The following is a 22,572-nucleotide window of genomic DNA, read 5'->3' on the forward strand; positions in this document are numbered from 1 at the left end:
TCCCCAAATGCTAACATCTTAGGTGGGATATTTTCAAGTAAGAATAATGATAGTTATTCACTTCACTTAAATAAAGGTCACTTATCCAGAAACCTCAAGAGCAGAAATCCAGAAGACAAATGGCTGCTAAGCAGCCAAAAATAGAATCAGAGAATTTAAGTTGGAAAAGCCTTCAAAATTTTTCTTACTGCTGAACCTCTTTTGAAAAACTGAAATCTTACTCAAAATCCTAACAAAGTGTGGCAAGTACTGGGACTCTGATATAATTCTAACATGCTTAGCCACCTGGTTTCCCAAGCTATAGGACAGTAGCAGCAAATAAGATGGATGGGGAATGGTGTGTTCCCTCAAGTTTTTTTTTAAGAGTGGGAATAAGAGAGGGAAGAGATGTACAATTTGGGACATGCTCAAGCTGACTTGCCCCAAATGGTAGAGTTAGAAACATACCAGGGGACTCCAATTTAATCCCATCAAGGTGGCATGTACCAATGCCATCTCACCAGTCCAAGTGATCAATTTCAGTTCACAATTGATCATAATGAAAGGACTAAGAGTCAAAGGAAGCACATAAACAAGTCTAGTACCTGCTAATACTAACTGATAGAATAAATAAAGGGGAGAGTAATCCAACATGGGAAGCGAGATACTCAGCAGACTCATAGAATGGTGGATGTCCTAAACAGCACTCTGGCCTCAGAATCAGCCCTAAAGGCATTCCGATCTGGCTGAAAAGCCCATGAGAGTATTTCAGGAATGGAAAGCCAAGACACTCTGGCAAAAAAAAAAAAACACCCTAAATGAAAGATCTCTGTGAGTGAGATCCCAGTGGAAAGAACAGGTCTTCAAAGAAGGAGGTACCTTTCTCTGAAGGGAGGAGAGAACCTCCACTTTGAATATGACCTTGTCTAAACAAGATAAGAGTCGGTGAACTCAAAAGGCTTCCATAGCCTTGGAAACTCATGACTGGTGCATAGGGAGACTACTGATGCCATAAACAGGAGTGTCAATTTGTAAAGTCAACAACAGGAGACACTGTGCACTTACTCCTCATGTAGGATCTCTGTCCTTAATGTGCTGAGACTTAATGCTATAATGAGTACTCAAACAGTATATTTCGCTTTGTGTTTCTATGGGGGTGCAAACTGTTGAAATCTTTACTTAATGTATACTAAACTGATCTTCTGTAAAAAAAAAAAAATAAGAAATTATCAATTCCCAACTTGACTCTCACTGGGATTAAACATGACAATAGGTCTGATCTGATTTCATCATCATTTAAAAAATCATCTATTATTTTTCACTTTATGTTTGTGTGGGAGCAAACTGTTGAAATCTTTACTTAATGTATGCTAAACTGATCTTCTGTATATAAAGAGAATCGAAAATGAATCCTCATGTGAAGGGAAGGGGAGAGGGAGTGGGAAAGGGGAGGGATGCGGGTGGGAGAGACGATATGGGGGGGAAAGCCATTGTAATCCATAAGCCGTACTTTGGAAATTTATATTCATTAAATAAAAGTTAAAAAAGAAAAAAACACCATACAGCCAGCATCATGGCATAGCAGGTTAAGGTGCCACCTGCACTGCTGGCATCTCATATGGGCATCAGTTCAAGTCTGCCTGCTTCACTGCCTATCCAGCTCCCTGCTGGTGGCCTGGGAAAAGCAGCAGAAGATGGAGGCAGGGAGACATGGAAGAGGCTCCTGCCTCCTGGCTTTGACCTGGCCCAGTCCTGGCCATTGTGGCCATCTCAGGAGCAAACCAGCAGATGGAAGATTTCTCTGTCCCTCTCTCACTATAACTCTTTCAAATAAACAAATAAATCTTTAAAAAACATACCCACCCTAACGACAAAAAAGTCACTAGAGACAAAGCAGGATAAAGGCAAAAGGATTAATTCAACAAGAAGGTACAAGGGTGAGTATTTGGTACAATGGTTAAAACAGCACTTGAAATGCCATATGGGAGTTTCATGTTTGAGCCCTGGCTGCACTCAGGATTCTAGCTTCCTGCTAATGCACACTGTGTGAGGCATGAGGTGATGGCTCAAGCAGTTGGGTCCCCCTGTCACCCACAAGGGAGACCTGCCACCCACATTGAGATCCTGGCTCCTGGTTTTGTCCTGGCCTACCCTCAGCTGTTGTAGTACTCAGGGCGTAAACATGCATGTAAGAGACCTCCCCCCTGCCTCCTCTCTCTCTCCCTCTCCCTCTTTCCCTCTGTCTTTTGATAATTAAATAAAATTTTAAACAAATATTTTAACAACTTGTTTATTCACTTGAAACCAGACTTGCAGAGAGAGAGAGGGAGAGACAGAGAGAGAGAGAGATCTTCCATCTGCTGGTTCACTCCCCAGATGGCTGCAATGGCCAGGGTTGGGCCAGGCTGAAGCCAGGAGCCAGGAGTTTCAGCCGGGTCTCCAAGTGTGGTGGAATGAGAAGGTGAAAAGGTCATGCCAAGATGGCCACTGAGGTGAGATGGTCATGCCAAGATGGCCGCTAAAGTAAGAAGGTCATGCCAAGATGGCCACTGAAAACAGAAACTGCCTGGCAACAGGCCATGATTGGATGGCTTCGGAAACCACATGACAACAGAGCCTGACTGACAACAGGCCGTGATTGGATGGTTTCAGAAACTGCCTGGCAATAGAGTCTGACTGGCAACAGGCTGTGAATGGATGGCTTTGGAGCCTGCCTGGCAACAGGCTGTGATTGGTTAGGTCATAGACTGCCCCTTGACTGGATTGGCTGCCTTGGCTATATAAGCAGCTGTAGCAACTGAAATAAACCAGTCTGTGGGCTGCTCGCCTCTGGCCCGCTTTCACCCGACTCCCGGGGTCTGTGTGGTGACTCCACGTCTCTTGCCCCCACCATGCTCCTCTTCTCAGAACAAATCCTCTCAGAAGAAATCAACTTCAACATCCCAGGTAGGTGTCAGGGGCCCAAATACTTGGGGCATCTTCCCCTGCTTCTCCCAGGAGCATTATCAGGGAGCTGGATCAGAAGTGGAGCAGCCTGGACTCAAAACAGCACCCATATGGGATGCTGGCATCATAGGTGGCAGCTTTACATGCTATACCACAACACCAGCCCCATGAAACTTTTTTTTAATTAAAAAGATATAGTAGTCTTCCTTTATCTGCAGTCTCACTTTCCAGTTTCAATTACCTATAGTCAACCACAGTCCAAAAATATTAAATGGCAAATAAAAGAAATAAACAGAAAGATCATTCACATAACTTTCATTATACTATAGTTTGTAATTGTTTTATTTTATTAATTACCAGGCTTAATTTATAAATTAAATTTCATCATAAGTATATATGTAAACTAGTACAACCGTTATGGAAGATGATATGGAGATTACTCAGAAATCTGAAAATAGATCTACCACATGGCCCAGCCATCCCACTCCTGGGAATTTACCCAAATGAAATGAAATCAGAATATGAAAGAGTTATTTGTGCCCTCATGTTTATTGCAGCTCAATTCACAATAGCTAAGATATGGAATCAATCCAGATGTCCATCAACTGATAACTGGATAGAGAAAATGTGATATATACACACAATGGAATACCACTCAGCCATAAAAAATAATGGAATCCTGTCTTTTGCAACAAAATAGATGCAACTTGAGACCATTATGGTTAGTGAAATAAGCCAGTTCCCAAAAGACAAATATCATGTTTTCTCTGATATGTATTATACAGAATACAAAAAGTATAAGAATGAAACTGACATCTTATGATTTGATTTTGCTTATCATCTTTATCTTTGTTTCTATTTTTAACTTGTGAGCATCATGGTTAGTGATACATTAAGCCTATGATTATCAAGTGAATTCAAAGTATGTTCCTGCAAAAATTAAAGGGAAAAAAAGAAAGGAAGGAGGAGGAACTGAGGGAGGGAGGAAGGGAAGTATGTGTATTTTCTTATAACTTTATCTATGAAATACATGAAATCTGTTCTCTATATTAATAAAAATTAAAAACAAAAAACATAGTACATATAAGGCTCAGTATAGCCCATGGTTACAGACATCTACTGGGGGACTTGGACTGTTATATCCTATAGATAAGGGAGGACTACTGTATAAAACTGGCCAGTAAACAAGTAAAAAGATGTTCCACATCTTTATTAGTTAGGGGAATGCAAATAAAAATCACAATGAAGTACCACAGTAACAATGTTGACAATGAATGTAAAGAAAATGGTACCTTCATATATTGCTGGTGGGAATGTAAAATGGTATAGCTACTTTGGAAAACAGTCTGGGAGTTCCCCCTCCAACACACCAACTTAAACAGTTACCATATGATACTGTCTATCCAAGAGAAATGAAAACATATCTCCACACAAGAACTTATACACAGGTGTTCACAGCAGCATTATTCACATTAGCCAACAGGTAGAAACCATCCAAATATCTTTAACCAATGAATGGATAAACAAAATATGTTATTATCTATGCAATGGACTATTACTTGAAAATAAAAAGGAATGGAAGATTTATACATACTGCACCAAGGAGGAAACTTAAAAATATTATGCTAAGTCAAAGAAGAAGCTACAGGAAAAGACCACATAGTATATGATTCCATTTATATGAAATATCCAGGGGCTGGCGCTGTGGCATGGCGGGTTAACACCCTGGCCTGAAGCGCTGGCATCCCATATGGGCACTGGTTCAAGACCCAGCTGCTCCACTTCCAATCCAGCTCTCTATTATGGCCTGGGAAAGTAGTGGAAGATGGCCCAAGTCCTTGGGCTCCTGCACCGCGTGGGGGACCCACAAGAAGCTCCGGCCATTGCGGCCAATTGGGGAGTGAACCAGTGGATGGTAGACCACTTTCTCTGCCTCTCCTTTCTCTGTGTAACTCTTTCAAATAAATAAATAAATCTTTAAAAAAAAAGAAATATCCAGAAGCTGCAAATCTATAGAGACAGAAAATAATTAGTGGTTGCCTGGGACTGCAGCCCAGAAACAGGACTGATTGCACATGGGCAAGAGGACCTTTTGGGGGTAGTGGTGATGCTCTAAAACAACTATAATCAAGGTTGAACAACTCTATAAATTTATTAAAAATCATTGATTTTTAAATTTATATTGATGAATTTTGTGTTTTGTAAATTATCTCAGTAGAATGATGGGCAGCGGGTATTGTGGCACAGCAGGTTAGGCTGATGCTTGAGGTGCCGATATTCCTTATCACAGGGCCAGCTGGGCTACTCTGCTTCTGATCCAGTTTCCTGGTAATGCACACCCTGGGAGGTAGCAGACAATGGTTCAGTTGCTTGGTCCCCTGCCACCTGGATGGGAGATGCAAATCAAGGTGAGGGCTCCTGGCTTCTAACTGGTCCAGCTCGGACTATTAGGGGCATTTGGAAAGAGAACCACAGAATGGAAGATCATTCTCATTCTCTCTTTCTCTCTCTTTCTCTCTCTTTCTCTCTCTTTCTCTCTCTCTCTCTTTCCACTGCTCTGCCTTTCAAGTAAAATGATGCCACTCTTTAAGAATCTTAAAATATTTTGACAAAAATCAAAACCATCATAAAATCATATATGCCTTTATAAAACTATTCTATTTTCCCACTCTCCATTCTGTCCACTCTGATCTTCAGCCTGGTCTTCTGGATCAAGAATCTTTATTTTGGGGGCTGGCACTGTGACACAGTGGGTTAGGCTACAGCCTGCAGTGCTGGCATCCTTTATGAGCATGGGTTAGAGTCCCAGCTGCTCCACTTGAAATCCAGCTCTCTTCTAATTTGCCTGTGAAAACAGCAGAAGATGGCCCAAGTCTTGGGCCCCTGCACCTACATGGGAGACCAGGATAAAGCTCCTGGCTCCTGGCTTCAGATTGGCTCAGCTCTAGTCGTTGCAGCCATTTGGGGAACGAACCAGCAGAATATCTCTCTCTGCCTCTCCCTCTCTGTAACCCTGCTTTTCAAATAAATAAATTTTTTAAAAAATAATCCTTATTTTGGGGGAAAAAGATTGACAACAATAAAATGACTAAACAAAATAAAACAAAATAAGAAAAAGAAATTTTGGGGCTGGCACTGCGGCACAGTGGGTTAATGCCCTGGCCTGAAGTGCCAGCATCCCATATGGGCACTGGTTTGTGACCCGGCTGCTCTACTTCTGATCTGGCTCTCTGCTGTGGCCTGGGAAAGTAGTGGAGGATGGCCCAAGTCTTTGGACCCCTGCACCCATGTGGGAGACCCAGGGGAAGCTCCTGGCTCCTGGCTTCAGATCAGTGCAGCTCCAGCCGTTGCGGCCAATTGGGGAATGAACCATCAGGTGAAAGACCTCCCTCTCTCTCTCTCTCTCTCTCTCTCTCTCTCTCTGACTCTCTGACTCTCTGACTCTCCTGTCTCTGTGTTAAGTCTGACTTTCAAATAAATAAATAAATCTTTGAAAAAAAAAGAAAAACAAATTTTAAAAATAGACCATGGGGCTGGCTCTGTGGCATAGCAGATAAAGCCACCATCTGCAGTGCCAGCATCCCATATGGGTGCCAGTTCGAGTCCTGGCTGCTCCACTTCTAATCCAGCTCTCTGCTATGGTCTGGGAAAACTGCAGAAGTTGGCCCAATTCCTTGGGCCCCTACATGTGCATTGGAGACCTGGAAAAAGCTCCTGGCTCCTGGCTTTGGATCGGCCCAGCGCCAGCCACTGTGGCCAATCGGGAGTGAACCAGCAGATTCACGACCTCTTTCTCTCTCTCTGCCTCTGCCACTCTGTAACTCTGCCTTTCAAATAAATAAATAAATAAATCTAAAAAAAAAAATAGGCAACAAACTTGACTAAGCATATCTGAGGCCTTTTCAGTGTAAATCCAACAGATTCTCGACCATACAACAGAGTTTAAGAACACATGTTCTGGGGCCGACACTGTGGCGCAGCAGGTTAACGCCCTGGCCTGAAGCGCCAGCATCCCATGTGGGCACTGGTTCGAGTCCTGGCTGCTCCACTTCCAATCCAGCTCTCTGCTATGGCCTGAGAAAGCAGTAGAAAAATGGCCCAAGTCCTTGGGCCCCTGCACCTGCGTGGGAGACCCGGAAGAAGCTCCTGGCTCCTGGCTTCAGATCAGCGCAGCTCCGGCCGTTGCGGCCAATTGGGGAGTGAACCATCGGATGGAAGACCTCTCTCTCTCTCTCTCTCTCTCTCTCTGCCTCTCCTCTCTCTCTGTAACTCTGACTTTCAAATAAATAAAAAAATCTAAAAAAAAAGAACACAGGTTCTGGAGTTGGAGAAACTTGGAATCAAATCTTGGTCCTACTTCTCATTCCTCAGTGGAGATCAGGGAAAATTATTTAACCTCACTCATTCTTGATTTTATTTGTGAAATCTCAAAGGACTGATATGAATCTAGACATAAAATACTTAGCACGGTGTCTGGCACAATACAACAATCAATAAATGAAAGCTTTTATTTTCTATGTCTTAATAATCCCTAGAGGCACTTCTATACTAATGCACTATTCAACAATACTCAAATAAACACTGAATGATTTTCAGCAGACTCTATTTAGGAAGGCAGGAAAGTACATAATACATTTCTTTAAATCTTTCCAATAATAAACCATGTTGGTATTGCTAAAGGGATATGCTCCATTGACCAGATAATATCTCTTCCACATTTAGCAGTGTAGAAACATGGCTTGATGAAAAACTACAAAATTCAGGCTCAAGTCTGGACTCTCTTACTAAGTTCACAGTTATGGATTATAATCTATCTGGAACCATTTTATTCTTCACAAAATGGTAAATAGTCTGATCTAGGACCTAGGAATATATATGAAGACAACTGCAAAAACACTTCTATGGAGCCTTAAATTACAAAGAAAATCTAACAAATTTGTATACTTCTTTTATTTCTTCAACATGTTTCATTTATAAGCTTAGAGCATTTAGTTAAAAGTTCAAGATAATTTCTCACCTGTAGGTTATCATGGATCTATCCAAAAGAAATCCAGCACAAAACCATTACTTTGACAACCAATGGCTCAATGAATTTCTTTAACTTTCATAAACAGCACTTGAAATAATGCATATTTAAAGTCAAAATTACAGGGTAAATTTTCAACTAACAATCCTCCTTCTTCCTCATATATGCACATTCATGCCAATAAACATTTGTCAAGTGCCAATATGCCAAGCACTGTGTCAGGTCTACAGATAAAAGAACAAAAATCAGTCCTCATCCTCAAGAAGTCTAATTTATGCAAGCTTAAGATATACCACCACTGACCTCTGGTTCAAGAAGATGAACTGAATAACTATAGCTCATGTAATGTCCAAGACTCCAGCAAAGTGATGGTAAAATAATATAAAAAGTATAAATGACAAGTCAAGAACACCAATGGAAAATGGCATATAAGATTTCAACAATTTCTGACCAAGAGCAAACAGAAAAGAACTAGCTGATAACACAAAGAAAAGGATGCTACAACCTAAAATAAGTAATATAAAGTATTCTAACCTAAAAAGGAGCAGACTTGCAGAGAAAAATCCCAGAAAGGCTCCACACAAAAAAGACTGATCCCAGTCTACAGCCATACCACCCTGAATGCGCCCAGTCTTGTCTAATCTCGGAAGCTAAGCATAGTCGAGCCTGTTTAGTACTTAGTACTTCAATGGGAAAAGACTGATCCCATAGAGGGCCAGAATGAGCAAAAGGCTAGACACAGGGATAGTCCAAAGAACTGAACTCTCCTCACCAAAAGAAATGGATCCCTGAATGCAGAATACCATATGAAGGATCTTTAGAAAGTTCATAGAAAATGCATATTGTGGGAAAAAAACTATGCAGGGATTTCAAAATTATTTTGCACCACAACAGATTTTTTATATTTGTATTTATTTTATTGACTTAAGAGACAAAGAAAGTGATCTCCATTCACTGGTTCACTCTCCAAATGCCCTCAACACTTGGGGTTGGGCCAGGACAAGGCTGGCAGCCAGGAACTCAAATCAGGTCTCCCATATGGGTAGCAGAGACCCATCTATGTGAGCTATCACTGCTGCCTCCCATGGTCTGCACTGGCAGGAAGGTGAAATCAAGAACCAAGCAACCCAATACAGCATACAGATGGCCCTAAATCATAATCTTTGGGGAAAAGGTCACAAAGCATGTACCATTTTTGTATTTATATAAGCACATACCTATGCATGTAAATATAGAGCAAAAAAGACTGAACAAATCTACAGCCAAGTCTTAACCATTACCTCTGGAAGGGCAGGAAATAGGGGTTTAAAAAAAGGAACCTTCAGGTTTTAATCTAGCTCTATATTATTTTGATTGTTTAAAACAATTTCCCATCATCACCCTGTGCAAAACAACCAACTGAGAATATTATGATACTTTTTTAAAGTGATAAATTTATTTAATTAATACAAATTTCATAGGTACAGCTTTAGGAATATAGCAATTCTTTCCCTCATACCTGCCCTCCCACACCCACTGCTGTCCCACTTCCTACTCCCTCTCCCATCTCATTCTTAAGATTTGTTTCTAATTAACTTTATAAAAGACACTTCAAAAATTTGTGGAAAATTGAATTAAACTGTAAGTTTATTTTGGTACAAAAGTATTTTAAAATCCATATAATTTTTAATGTCTATTTATTCATGTTTCTTTATTTGAAAGGCCGAGTAAGGGCCGGCCCTGTGGCACAGCAGGTTAACGCCCTGGCCTGAAGCGCTGGCATCCCATATGGGTGCCGGTTCTAGTCCTGACTGCCCCTCTTCCAATCCAGCTCTTTGCTATGGCCTGCGAAAGCAGTGGAAGATGGCCCAAATCCTTGGGCCCTTGCACCTTCATGGGAGATCTGGAAGAAGCTCCTGGCTCCTGGCTCCTGGCTTCGGATCCGCGCAGCTCCAGCCGTTGCAGCCAATTAGGGAGTGAACCATCGGATGAAAGACCTCTCTCTCTCTGCCTCTCTTCTCTCTGTGTAACTCTCTTTCAAATAAATAAATAAATAAAATCTTCTAAAAAATAAAATAATAAAAAAAGAAAGGCCAAGTGACAGAGAGAGAAAGAGACATTCCACACATGGCCCCAATAGTCAGGAATGGGCCAGACCAAAGCCAGGAGCCAGAAACTGCATCCAGGTCTCCCACATGGGTGGCAAAGACTCAGTACTTGACCTGCTGCTTCCCAGGAACATAAGGAAGCTGGATCAGAAGCAGAAACAGGACTCAATCCCAGGTATTCCAATATGGAATGTGGGCAACCCAAGTCGCACTTTAACTTGCTATGCCACAACACCTACCTTCTGTTTTTTTTTTTTTTTTTTACAATCTGCATTTTCCATTAGAAGACTTGTGTATTCAAATAAGTTTTTCAGACTTATTTATGGCCGGTGCCGGGGCTCAATAGGCTAATCCTCCGCCTGCAGCGCCAGCACCCCAGGTTCTAGTCCCGGTCGGGGCGCCGGATTCTGTCCCAGTTGCCCCTTTTCCAGGCCAGTTCTCTGCTGTGGCCCGGGAGTGCAGTGGAGGATGGCCCAAGTCCTTGGGCCCTGCACTCCATGGGAGACAGGAGAAGCTCCTGGCTCCTGGCTTCGGATCGGCGCAGCGCCAGCCGTAGTGGCCACTTGGGGGGTGAACCAACGGAAGGAAGACCTTTCTGTCTCTCTCTCTCACTAACTATGCCTGTCAAAAAAGAAAAGACTTATTTATTTATTTATTTATTTGAAAAGCAGAGTGACAAGGGGGGGGGGGAGATCTTCCATCTGCTGGTTCACTCCCCAAAAAGCCACAATGGCCAGGTCTGGGCCAAAATGAAGTCAGGAGCTAGAAAATCCATTTAGGTCTCCCACATGGGTGGCAAGCAACCAAGTATTTGAGCCACGTTCCACTGCCTTCCCAGGTGCTTTAGCAGAGAGCTGCATCAGAAGCAGAGCAGAGGGCCAGCACCGTGGCTCAGTTGGTTAATCCTCCGCCTGTGGCGCCGGCATCCCATATGGGTACCGGGTTCCAGTCCCAGTTGTCCCTCTTCCAGTCCAGCTCTCTGCTGTGGCCCAGGAGGGCAGTGGAGGATGGCCCAAGTGCTTGGGCCCCTGCACCTGCATGGGAGACCAGGAAGAAGCACCTGGCTCCTGGCTTCGGATCGGCACTGTGCCGGCCATAGCAGCCATTTGGGGAGTGAACCAAAGGAAGGAAGACCTTTCTGTTTCTCTCTCTCAGTGTATAACTCTGTTAAATAAATTAAAAAAAAAAAAGCAGCAGAGCAGCCAGGACTCCCATATTGGTACCAACATTGCAGGCAGCACTGTGCTACAACACTAGTCCCTCAAAGGAATATTATCAGTTAGCACTCACTTGTATGCTACTTGCCAAATACTTGTAAACCTTTTCATGTGTTTTCTCATGTAAATAACACAATAACCTTAAGTAATATTTTTATTCTCATTTTATAAATGAGTAAATTAAAGCACAAAAAATTTTAAGAAACTGATCAAGATCACACTGCTCATAAAAACCTGAGCCAGAATTTAACCGAGGCATATCCCAAGCACACTCCTTCCTCCTAAGAAGTGGCTACATATCACTTGGAGCCACATACACAGTAGATACAATCCTGAATCGACATACATACATACACAACACAACCACATCACAATTGCTAGGAAGTTACCACACTAAAACTATCTTTTTCCTTTCTTCCATCCTCCAGTTTTGCTTTGACAAAGTCATTTCCTCAATTAAAGACACATATTTCGTGTGGAAAAAATTTTCTAGTTCCAAATTATAAGGGGGATTGAAATCATCTTCATCTTCGCTCGTCATTAAAATTAAATAATTTTTATGTATCAATCACCTACCCTCTCATCCATAATTAACACCTTACACTGTCTAATCCTTTATTGCAGTGATGGCCAAACTACATATAGCCCTCAGGCCAAACCCACTTCACTGATTGTTAGTGTGCAGCCAATGAGCTAAGAAAGATTTTTACATTTGTAAATGGTTGAAAACATCCAAAGGGCCAGTTCTCTGCTAATGTGCCTGGGAAAGCAGCACCCAAATTGGAGTTCTAGGCTCCTGGCTTCAGTCATTTGAGGAATGAACCAATGGATGGAAGATCTCTTTGTCTCTGTCTCTTCTCTCTGTCATTCTGCCTTTCAAATGAATAAATCTTTTTTTAAAAAAGATTTTTAAAACATCAAGAATAGTATTCTGTGATATATGAAAATTATTTGAAATGCATAGTTCAGCGTCCATAAAGTTTTATGAAAACACAGCCATACTCGTTAATTTACATACAAGGGGACTTCAAAGTTAATGGGAAAAAGGAATTTAAAAAAAGTTTATTTTGATGCAAAAAAAAATTGGAATTCATGCATAGTTTTGTCATAATGAGCATCTTCCATGAACTTGTTAATGACCCCATGTAATGCCTAGGTAACACCCCATGGCCAAAAAATAATTAAAATATTTAACTATCTGTCCCTTCACAGAAAAAGTATTGAGCCTTGCTTTACAGTTTTGAAAGAACTTCATCCATTTAACTCAATTATTACTCCTAACAATAATTCTGAAAGCTACTTGGCATTTATCTGAATTCCAAAATTTAGCATGGCTCAGAGAAGTTCAGTGTCTTGCCCAAGTCCACGCCACTGAGCCAGCCCACACTACCATTTTCTAAGAACCCAACCTCTCCTGATTATCAGTGAGTTTAGACATTTGGTGCTAAAAGTTACCAGATGGGTAAAAAGCTTTAAATTGGTGGGAAAACATTTCTCAATTGAGACACTTTGATTCAAAAAATATATTAATAGAATCCTTTGCATTTCATATGTAGTTGTACAATTTACAAAGAGTAAATTTTCTCACTTGATTAGCAAAGAAACCCTGCACAGAGCTGGTGCTGTGGCTCAGTGAGTTAAAGCCACGGCACGCAGTGCCAGCATCCCATATGGGCACTGGTTCAAGTCCTGGATGCTCCACTTCTGATCCAGCTCCTGCTAATGCACCTGGAAAAGCAGCAGAAGATGGTCCAAGTCCTTGGGCCCTTGTACCCACATGAGAGACCTGGAAGAAGCTCCTGCCTCCTGGCTTTGGCTTGGTCCAGCCCAGTTGTTACAGCCATTTGGGGAGTGAACCAGAGGATGGAAGGTCTCTCTGTCTCTCCTTCTTTCTCTAATTCTGCCTTTCAAATAAATAGAAAAATCTAAGAGGGAGGGAGGAAGGGAGGAAGGGAGGAAGGGAGGAAGGGAGGAAGGGAGGAAGGGAGGAAGGGAGGGGAGGGGAGGGGAGGGGAGGAAGGAAGGAAGGTCCTGCAAAGTACATAAGATTTTTGTTTTGTTCAGTAACAAATAAGGAAACAGATGCTTACAGATATACAAGATCACAGGCGGACCAGCCTAGAACCCAGGCTGATTCCTACTCCAATAAAATTGTCACTGGGGAACACCCTCTCTATTCAAAAGGAATGCACTTGTTTTTGTTTTGCTTCACTTTTCTTATGAGTAAAAAGCAGTTATTCACCTATTTTTTTAATGTTTATTTATTTTCACCTATTTGAGAGACAAAGAGAGACACAGAAAGAGAAAACTTCCATTCACAGGTTTACTCCTCAAATGCCCACAACAGTCAGTCCAGGCCAAAGCCAGGAACACAGAACATCATCTGGGTCTCCCATGTGGATCAAAGACCTAACCGTTAGAACTAAAACTACAAAATTCTTCAAAGAAAATATAAGGAAAAATGGTCATGATCTTTGATTTGGCCATGGTTTCTTAGATATAACACTGAAGGTACAAGCAACATAAGAAAAAATAAACAGCAAATTTCTAAACTTTTGTGCAACAAAACACACTCAAGAAAGTAAAAAGATTAGCTGCCGCTGTGGCTTAGTGGGTTAAAACCTTGGACTGTAGCGCCAGAATCCCATATGGATGGATGCCAGTTCAAGTCCCGGCTGCTCCACTTCCCATCCAGCTCCCTGGGAAAGCAGCAGAGGATGGCTGCTTGCAGACATGCACCCATGTGGGAGATCCAGAGGAAGCTCCTGGAACCTGGCCGGTGCAGCCATTTGGGGGGTGAACCAGCGGATGGAAGACCTCTATCTCTCTTTGTCTCTACTTCTCTCTGTAACTCTTTCAAATAAATAAAATAAATTTTTTAAAAGATAACTCACAGAAGAAACTAGTTGCAAAACATATATCTGATCAGAATTTAGTACCTAGAATATTTTTTAAAATTTGTTTTTTAAAAGTCAACAATAAAAAGACAAGCAACCAAATTTTTAAAACAAGCAGAAGATTTAAATAGACATCTTTCTTAAAAAATCCAAACAGTCAACAAGTACATGAGAAGATGCCCAACATCATTAGTCATTAGGGAAATACAAATCAAAATCACAATGAAATACCACTTTACACCCACTAGTATGGTCATTTTTTTAAAAAATGAAAGCAAGCAAGCAACAAGTGTGGGTGAGGATGTACAGAAATTGGAACCCTCATCTATGGCTAGTGCCAATGTAAAATCCTAGAGGCACTGTGGAAAATAGTTTGATGGTTTCACAACAAAATTAAACAAAGGATTACCAAATGATCCAACAGTTTCACTCTTAGTAACATGCCCAAAATAATTAAAAACAGGTATTTAAACAAAATCTTGTACAGAAATATTCATGAGCAGCAATATTCACAAAAGCCAAAACAGTGAAAATAACCCAAATATCCATGAATAGGAGACTGGATATTCAAAACATGGCATATTTATACAACGGAATATTACTCAACCATAAAAAGAATAAAGTGTTAGTATATGCCATAACATGTGTGAATCTCAAAAACGTGCTAAGTGGAAGAAGCTGGATATAAAAAGTTCATATATCATATGATTCCATCTATATGAAACACTCATAATAAGCAAATCCATAGAAATGGCAGATTAATTCTCACCAGGGGCTATGGCATTAATTCTACTGTTGAAGCTTTGGGAATTTCTGAATAAATGCTTTTATAGATGTCCTTTACAGCCATCAAATATTTCCTAACAATGCCATCAATTTTATAATGCAAACAAAACTGGAAAAGACCCACTGTTTTAAAGGAATTCTGGGTTTTAGCCAAGAGACATAATCAAGTATATCTGCAAGAAAAGAGTTGGTCTACTTATACGGAGATGAGACTAAGGATTTTTTCTTATATACAATTCTACCCCCACCTCAAAAACACACAAAAATGTAAGCAGTCCTTTAATTTTTAATTCAATTATCTGACTAGAAATCTGATAGTAATATAATAGTTGTTATTTTCTTTACATCTGTCTACTTTGATAATTTATAGCCATTGGCTTTATCATTTACTGACTAAACAATGGGCAACTTAGTGAAATCAGAATTCCAGGGTCTACCACAGACTTACTAGTGCAGGTCTTATTTTTCACGTTTCATTTTCCCTTTCACATGTAAGGATGAAAGTACCTTTCCTGCCTGCCTCTCAACAGATACACAGTAACAAAATTATGACCAAGGTGTAATGGGAACTCTAGTTCGGTAGAGCGGAGGTGGGAGGGAGGGGGAGGAGGAAGCAAGAAAGGCTTTCAGGAATGCTAATAGAGGTTAAGTCTTAAATTCAAAAGGAGAAGGAAAGACTATTCCAGGTCGAAGGGGCCATCAGAAGAAAAGGCAGAGAAGACATTGCAGATCAGCCTTGGTTCTTAAAACAAGGGCTCCTAAACTCTTTTAACGTAGTCCTTTACTCCAGCCTCAACCTAAGAGTCCAATGTTATTTCATTCCACTCCCCAAACACGCTTTGCTTGTACTTTTTAAGCCACAATATTTGAATGCAGTTCCATTTGAAGAACATCTAGTTCAGAACTGAGAAGCCACCTTGCCTGGCAGAGTGAATGTAACACTTTTTAACTAACACAATGCCTTTAAACCTACTATTTCATATACTAAGTATTCATCTCAATATGAGACTTGAAACATACTATTAATTTTGGTATTCAGGCGGGAGGTAGCCAAAACAAGATTACACTCCTGAAACACCAAAGCAGAATAAAGGAAAAATAGCATGAGAATGCTCTCAAGTTTGCAACATTTCCGATATTAAAATGTGTTCATTTGAATGAATACATTTCAGTAAAAAATATGAAAATAATCATGAAAAGTTAAAAATCCGTAACTATTCATCTTGACCCAGAACAGAATGAATCATCACAGGACATCCTTAAAAGAAGATAAGTAATCAGAGAACAAAACATTCACACACTCTATTGTAACTTAAACTCACACCAAAAAAAAAAAAAAAAACGCCAATTTTCAAATAAGCTGAAAATGACCAAAAAGATCACACATAGTTTTTTTTAGCATCCAAAAGTCACCTCTAGTGCATTTCAGTTATCCTTTAAGGAAAACTATCTTTCCTTCACACTGCCCAATTTCAACAATTTCTAAAGGCACCAATCCAAAGGATAGCGACTGTCCAGAAGACACCTGCTGCTCTGTGTCATACACTAAGACCTCTCCAAAAGTTCTCTTGGTACGGCAATTTACTATAGATGACAAACAGGCAACAAAGCCTCTGAAATTGGATGCAATCACTACTTCAAAGATTTTTACAACTCAAGGGCTATTTATTCACATAACTGCCTCAGTCAATATTAACTCTCAAGAAGGAATAGCCATAGCACTCTCTGGTTTGAGGTCTCATTTTACCAGTTTTCTATGAACTCCTGAGACAGGGAGATATACACACGTGCATAATTTCCACCCGCACTCCACTACCCAGATGTCTCACCACTCACCTAGTCAAACAAAACCACTGCCAGTGCAGTGAAGCCACCTCACCCCTATTATACCATCCCTTCCCCATCTCCATTCTGTCAGTCAGAACACACACCATCCCTTTCCAAATAACACTCAATCTCCTTGAACCTAAGAAACTAGACAGCAATACCCCTTACTGCGATCCGGTCTCATCGACCCTCACACACCCACTGAACCTCTAAAGTAAATCCACCATCATAACCCACCAAACCCTTACTCAACTTCCACACCCGACGCGATCTTCGTTTTCGGTAGCCTTAATCTCACTTAAACGATCCCTCAGTCCTTTGTCAACCATCTCCTGCTACCTCCGCACCTTTCCCGTCCCCTGCTCTTGTCCTCGCTACCAAAGTTGCCACCACCCCCCAACAAAAACAAAACAAAAAATGCACCTCAACCCCACATCTGCCCTTCCTCACTTTCCCCTTCTTAAATTTTCTTCGCTACCCATTCAGTCACTTCGACAGCAGCGCCGACAACCCCGAAGACCCGAGCTTGGCCTCGGCCGGTACCTATTGGTGATGGCACTCACCCTGCCTCGGTCAAGCCGCCCCCAACTAGGGCGCTTACTCCTAACAGACTCTTGGCCGCCTCTGCCTCCCTCCATTCATCCCCGGCCCATTCATCTCTCAGCCCGATCCCAGACACGCCCCCCGGCCTCCTCCCTCTCTCTGCGCCCCGGCCGGCCCGGGACCCTCACCAAATTAGAGGTTCTCACGGAAGGAGACAGACTCTTTTCGCTTCTCCCTGGCCCTCTCCCAAGCCTCTTCCAGCCCCCCGACGAGCCACACCATAGAATAGACACATACACACACACCGCCTCCTCCTCTATCGCTTCCTCCGATGCTTCTTACTCCCCTCCTCGATGTCTCGAGCTCTGCTTCGCGTCGTGTGCGCGTGCGCGCGGGAGCGTCTCCCCGGGAGCCCACCGGGCCAAAGCTACGGCCAGTAGGTAAAGAGCGGGCGGGGTTAGGGGAGCGGGGTACGAGCCCAAGCTCGCGCTCGCCCTGGAGCTGACCAGGCGCAGGCGTACTCCAGCCAGGGAATTCAGATAGGTTGGAGAGAGGGGCGGAGGGGGGCGGGGAAGGGAGGGGAGGAAAGGAGAAGGGGGAGGGGCGGAGAAAGCCAACGGAGCAGCCCCAACTCCGGAGGGCCCCTATCGCAGCGAGGTGCCGAGTGGCTAGCCAACTAGAGCGTGCGCACTCCTCCCCCGCCCGCCTCAACGCAGCGGGAGAGAGGGATGCGCGTCGAGGAGAAAGGCTTCTTCCCCTTGCAAAAAGAAAATCTCAGTAAGGAGCCACGCGCGATACCTCCTGTGTGTTCGCAAGCGCCCGCACCCTCCACAGCTGTTTTATCCTGGCCCCTTAAAAAAAAAAAAAGTCCAAACACACACACACTACTTCCTAGCCCCCCACCGCCCACTCTCAGTTCTCCGCAAGCCTCCCTCTAAATGCGGTAGTTCTGTTAGAAATTTGGTACTCGCCAGCACCTTTTCGCCCGCCACCCCTAACTCCCTCTTTCCAACTCCCGGTTTGTCTCGCGAGACTCATACCTGCCGGCTTCGGGATTAGAAGTCGAAGCACAGATTTACAAATACCGGTCTCCCGGTTACGTTTCGAGGGCAACGACCACGGCATGTCCCCCCACCCCCCAGGACTGCAGTGCGCGCGCGCGGGGGCTGGGAAACAACCAAAGCCGGGATGGGAAAGGGAAGCTATGAAACGGATTTTTGACGGCATGTAACCGCTAGGCCTGGGCACGTGCCCTGCGCCTCGCAGGCGGGTGCAGTGTACCCTGGGAATTGTAGTTTTTGTTCCCACCTTCAGTCCCCACTCCCACCCTCAGCCTGGTTTAGGCCTCTGACCGGGAGGGGGATTACCGACGCCATTTTGCCTGTAACAATGGCCCTCGGCCCTGGCGTTGGCGGGTGGGGGAGGGAGCAATGTTTTAAGGGTTCGGTTAACCTCCCCTGGCCCCTCGGTGCCATAGCAACCCCTTTAGAAACCTGGCCCCGCCCCCTGGCTGCTCAGCGGAGCGCCTAGACCGCGCGCATGCGGAAAGGATACCTCCCCCTGAGGCTGGCTCTCTCTAGTCTCCCACCATCCACCTCCCTGACAAACCCCTAGATGCTCCAGCTGGTGGGGAATGCTGCGTCCATCAAGCTGTCACTACCTGTTAAGCTCGGCGCAGAGGCTTTAAGAACTGCTTTCTGTGCAGTGCACAACTGTTTCTGTCAATCCCACATCAATCCTGACTCGACAGCGAAGGAAACTGAGGCTCAGCAGAGGAGAATGGACTTGAGTTGATCAAGTTCACACAACTATGTGTGGAAGAGTTAGAACTTGAATCCACGTGTGCTCACTACAGAGTACTGGCATTTTTCGATCCTCACACATGCATCTGGCATCAATGTCTGTAAAGGCAAGCTTCTGAAGGGTGGGATTTCTCCAGGATGCCTTGAGGGCTTGAAACTATTTGGGAAATACCAGACTAATATTTTCAATTACCCAGCCTAGGGGCCCTATCACTGAGTTATACCAGCCTCTCCCTTCTCCGCCACCTTTTTTTTCCTAATCTTTTCTTGTTGTAGGCCTCAGAACCTCAAACTTTTTCAGATCTTTAAGAATAGCCCTATTAAAAGATTTAACTGCCCTTTTCTTCTGGAAGATGGATTATTAATCCCGATATTGTCAGAACATGTAGAGAAACCAGGCCATGCCCTTAATAAATCCGAACTCCTGTCTAACAATTGTGACAATGAAGGGAGGATTCTGAGGGGAAAATGAGGCTATGTGGTTTAGCCACTCCACCTGTGAATAGCTTCCCTTCCGGGAGATTTGGAAGAACAAGATACTGTTTCTCCTAACAGTGCCACCACTCTACCTCCAGGGTCTCTGCATTCCCAGTTAGCTGAAGAATGGATAGGACCTCCCACATTCCTTCTTTCCTGACTGCCCCTGAAGGTAATCCCTTTTCCCTGTGGAACTGTTGACTACTATGGGGAAAAGAGGAACAGCAGCCAAACAACCATCCAGGGGTAGTTTCAAAGATGGCCAAATTATTCCAAGTCTTTGTAGGTCCTGACTCCCGTGACATGGAAACTGGACACTGTAGCCACCATTTCTATTTCTCAGTGCTGCCCCACCTCTACCAACACCACACACATCAGCCTATACAAAAAAGCAAGGCATTGGCTGGCGCCACGGCTCACTAGGCTAATCCTCCGCCTGCAGCGCCCGCACCCTGGGTTCTAGTCCCGGTCGGGGCGCTGGATTCTGTCCCGGTTGCTCCTCTTCCAGTCCAGCTCTCTGCTATGGCCGGGGAGGGCAGTGGAAGATGGCCCAAGTGCTTGGGCCCTGCACTCACATGGGAGACCAGGAGAAGCACCTGGCTCCTGACTTCGGATCAGCGCGGTGCGCTGGCCGCAGCGCACCAGCCGCAGCGGCCATTGTGGGGTAAACCAACAGAAAAGGAAGACTTTTCTCTGTCTCTTTCTCTCACTGTCCACTCTGCCTGTCAAAAAAAAAAAAAAAAAAAGGCAAGGCATCTACCTGAATTGTATCCTGCCCTTCCACCTTTGACTGAGTCTGATGATGTCATCAATACAGAACAATGGTTGCAAATATTAGCCCTTTAACCTGCCCAGATGTGAACGCTTTCCTGCAGTCCTCTTTGACAGCCACACACTTATTAAATAACTATTAGGTAGTGTGACTTTTACGAGCATTAAAAATTCAAAAACCAAAGGACTGCTCCCCATCCAAGTACAAGCCCTTCTCAATTTAGAGCTTTTATTGACATGTGTGCTCATCTGTTGGAGATAATCTAGTTCATAACTCAGCAAAAATGCCACCGCAGGGCAGAAAGGGAAGTTGGCAATTATAGATACTCACCAGTATATGTCAGGGAACATTCCCTTCCTACCCACTGATTTCCAGTGTCTCTCAAGTGGCATTTGTGATGTTCCCATTCCTGAAAGAGAAAATTGGACTTATATTAACCACTTGTAATTTGATTTTTCATTATTCCAGGAATATATCCTTCCAATAATCTAGTTCATCTTTCCTGAAAGATCTGGTGCCAAGAAATTACAAAAGCTTTCACTGGAATCATTTGTAGACCCCCCTGTATTCCACGAGGGCACCGGTGGAGTTTAGTTTCATATCCCTACTAGCTATTGGTTTCCTTCCTACCACACTGGTTGGTTGCTCCTTCCATCAACAAGATGCATAATTAACTAACTGCTGTGGCCGTGGGTAGACTTGTGACTGTTTCTGGAACTCAATTTCTGACTCTATGCCCTCTTTTAACAGGTAACTGGGAAAATACCATTTTTAAAAAATTTTTACTTATTTTAATTTTATTTGAAAGACAGACAGAGTCAGATATCTCCCATCTGCTAGCTCACTCCCCCAAATGCCCACAACATCCAGGGGTGGCCCAGATTGAAGCCAAGAGCCCAAAACCAAATCTGGGTCTCCTACATGGGTTGCAGGGACCCAACTACTTGAGCCATCACCTGCTGCCTCCCATGGTATGGATCAGAAGAAGCTGGAATAGGGACTGGAGCCCAGACAGAATCCAAGGCTTTCCAATATGGGATGTGGGAGTTCCAAGTGGCATCTTAACCACTGTGCCAAATGCCCACCCGTACCAATCATTCTTAGCATTCTCTTAACCCAGGTGATATCACACTTTGGGGATCTCCAGTAGTGTTCAGGCTTGGAAAGGGGGTATCTGCTTCTAGTTCCTTAGATCCTGCTGGGCCCTCTGTCCACATGGACCCTTTCAAGTGCTGTGGTCCTCTGCATCTCTGCCATGATGAGGGCACAGAATTCTTTGTTGAGCTCTCCTGTTGGTCCTTCTGTCCACACAGCCCTTCCTCTCAAGTCTTCCCATCAACCAAGTGTTGCTTCTGGGAAGCTGAGCCCAATCTGTGTTGCCTGAGCTCCCCCAGATCTCTCTCTGCTCTTCTAACTTCTTCCCCGCAAGGAGAAGGGAGTGAAATTGAAAAGAGATATATATATATATATATATATATATATATATATATATATATATATATGGCTTGTGTAAATCTTCCTTCTATCTAGTTTTCTTGCCCAGACACTTGGTGTCTGCCCCTAAATGCTAGCCTCCCTTCACTAAGGGCTTATGATTTTGGAACACAAAAACTAGAAAGACTGGGAGAGCTTTTGTTTCCTTGCCACCTCCCTCCCCGAGATACTCCACAAAAATGTGAGGTTTGGAGGGAAAGGGGAAGAGAGGAGTGGAGAAAAAAAATTTAAAAACACAGGAAATAAGAGAAGTCATCGATATTTCAAAATAAATATTGAGCCACATCCCTTCTCTACTAAATCTTAGCATCCCAGCGAAGAAAAGTACTCACCCAGGTGCCCCATGCTCAAGACGGTTACTCCTGGAGCTTGGACACCTCAAAGATCTTCTCTCAAGGAAGACTTGGCCCTAGGGGAATTTCTCACTGGGGTCATCTAGGGATTACTAACGTCTGCCTGAGCAGCTCTCTTTCCTTCCAGCACAAATTGATTGTTCCATGAGTAAGGTAAGCACTGCCTATCTCAGGAGTGAGCAGCTATCTTTGGCTTGGTGAGTAACTTAGAAATACTCCACGTTTCAGGATGAACAAGACAATGCAATTTCTCAGCCATACAGTGGAGTCTACTCTTCTTCCTAGACATGATCTTTACACATGTATCCAGGGCGTATAACGGGGAGTGGGGAGAGGGAAGATTGCCTTAGCAATTGACTCTTACAG

General features: G+C 43.4%; 1 protein-coding gene across 7 annotated transcripts in view; it reads right to left on the reverse strand.

Annotated features, from left to right (window-relative positions):
* The window catches only part of WNK3 (WNK lysine deficient protein kinase 3), a 174,193-nt gene extending 155,467 nt beyond the window's left edge, over positions 1 to 18,726 (reverse strand). Inside the window, exon 1 of one of the 7 annotated variants that reach the window (XM_051827130.3) lies at positions 18,349 to 18,726. The gene's annotated coding sequence lies outside the window, so the exon portion shown is untranslated. Of the gene's footprint in view, positions 1 to 17,605; positions 18,223 to 18,285 lie in introns of those variants that run through there. The other 6 variants (XM_089324536.1, XM_089324537.1, XM_051827131.3 and 3 more) reach the window with 6 other exon arrangements.
* Between the last annotated feature and the right edge of the window lie 3,846 nt (positions 18,727 to 22,572).

Source organism: Oryctolagus cuniculus, chromosome X, assembly GCF_051225735.1.
Source record: "Oryctolagus cuniculus isolate XC-2025 breed Fujian yellow rabbit chromosome X, ASM5122573v1, whole genome shotgun sequence".
NCBI classification, from domain to species: Eukaryota; Metazoa; Chordata; class Mammalia; order Lagomorpha; family Leporidae; genus Oryctolagus; species Oryctolagus cuniculus.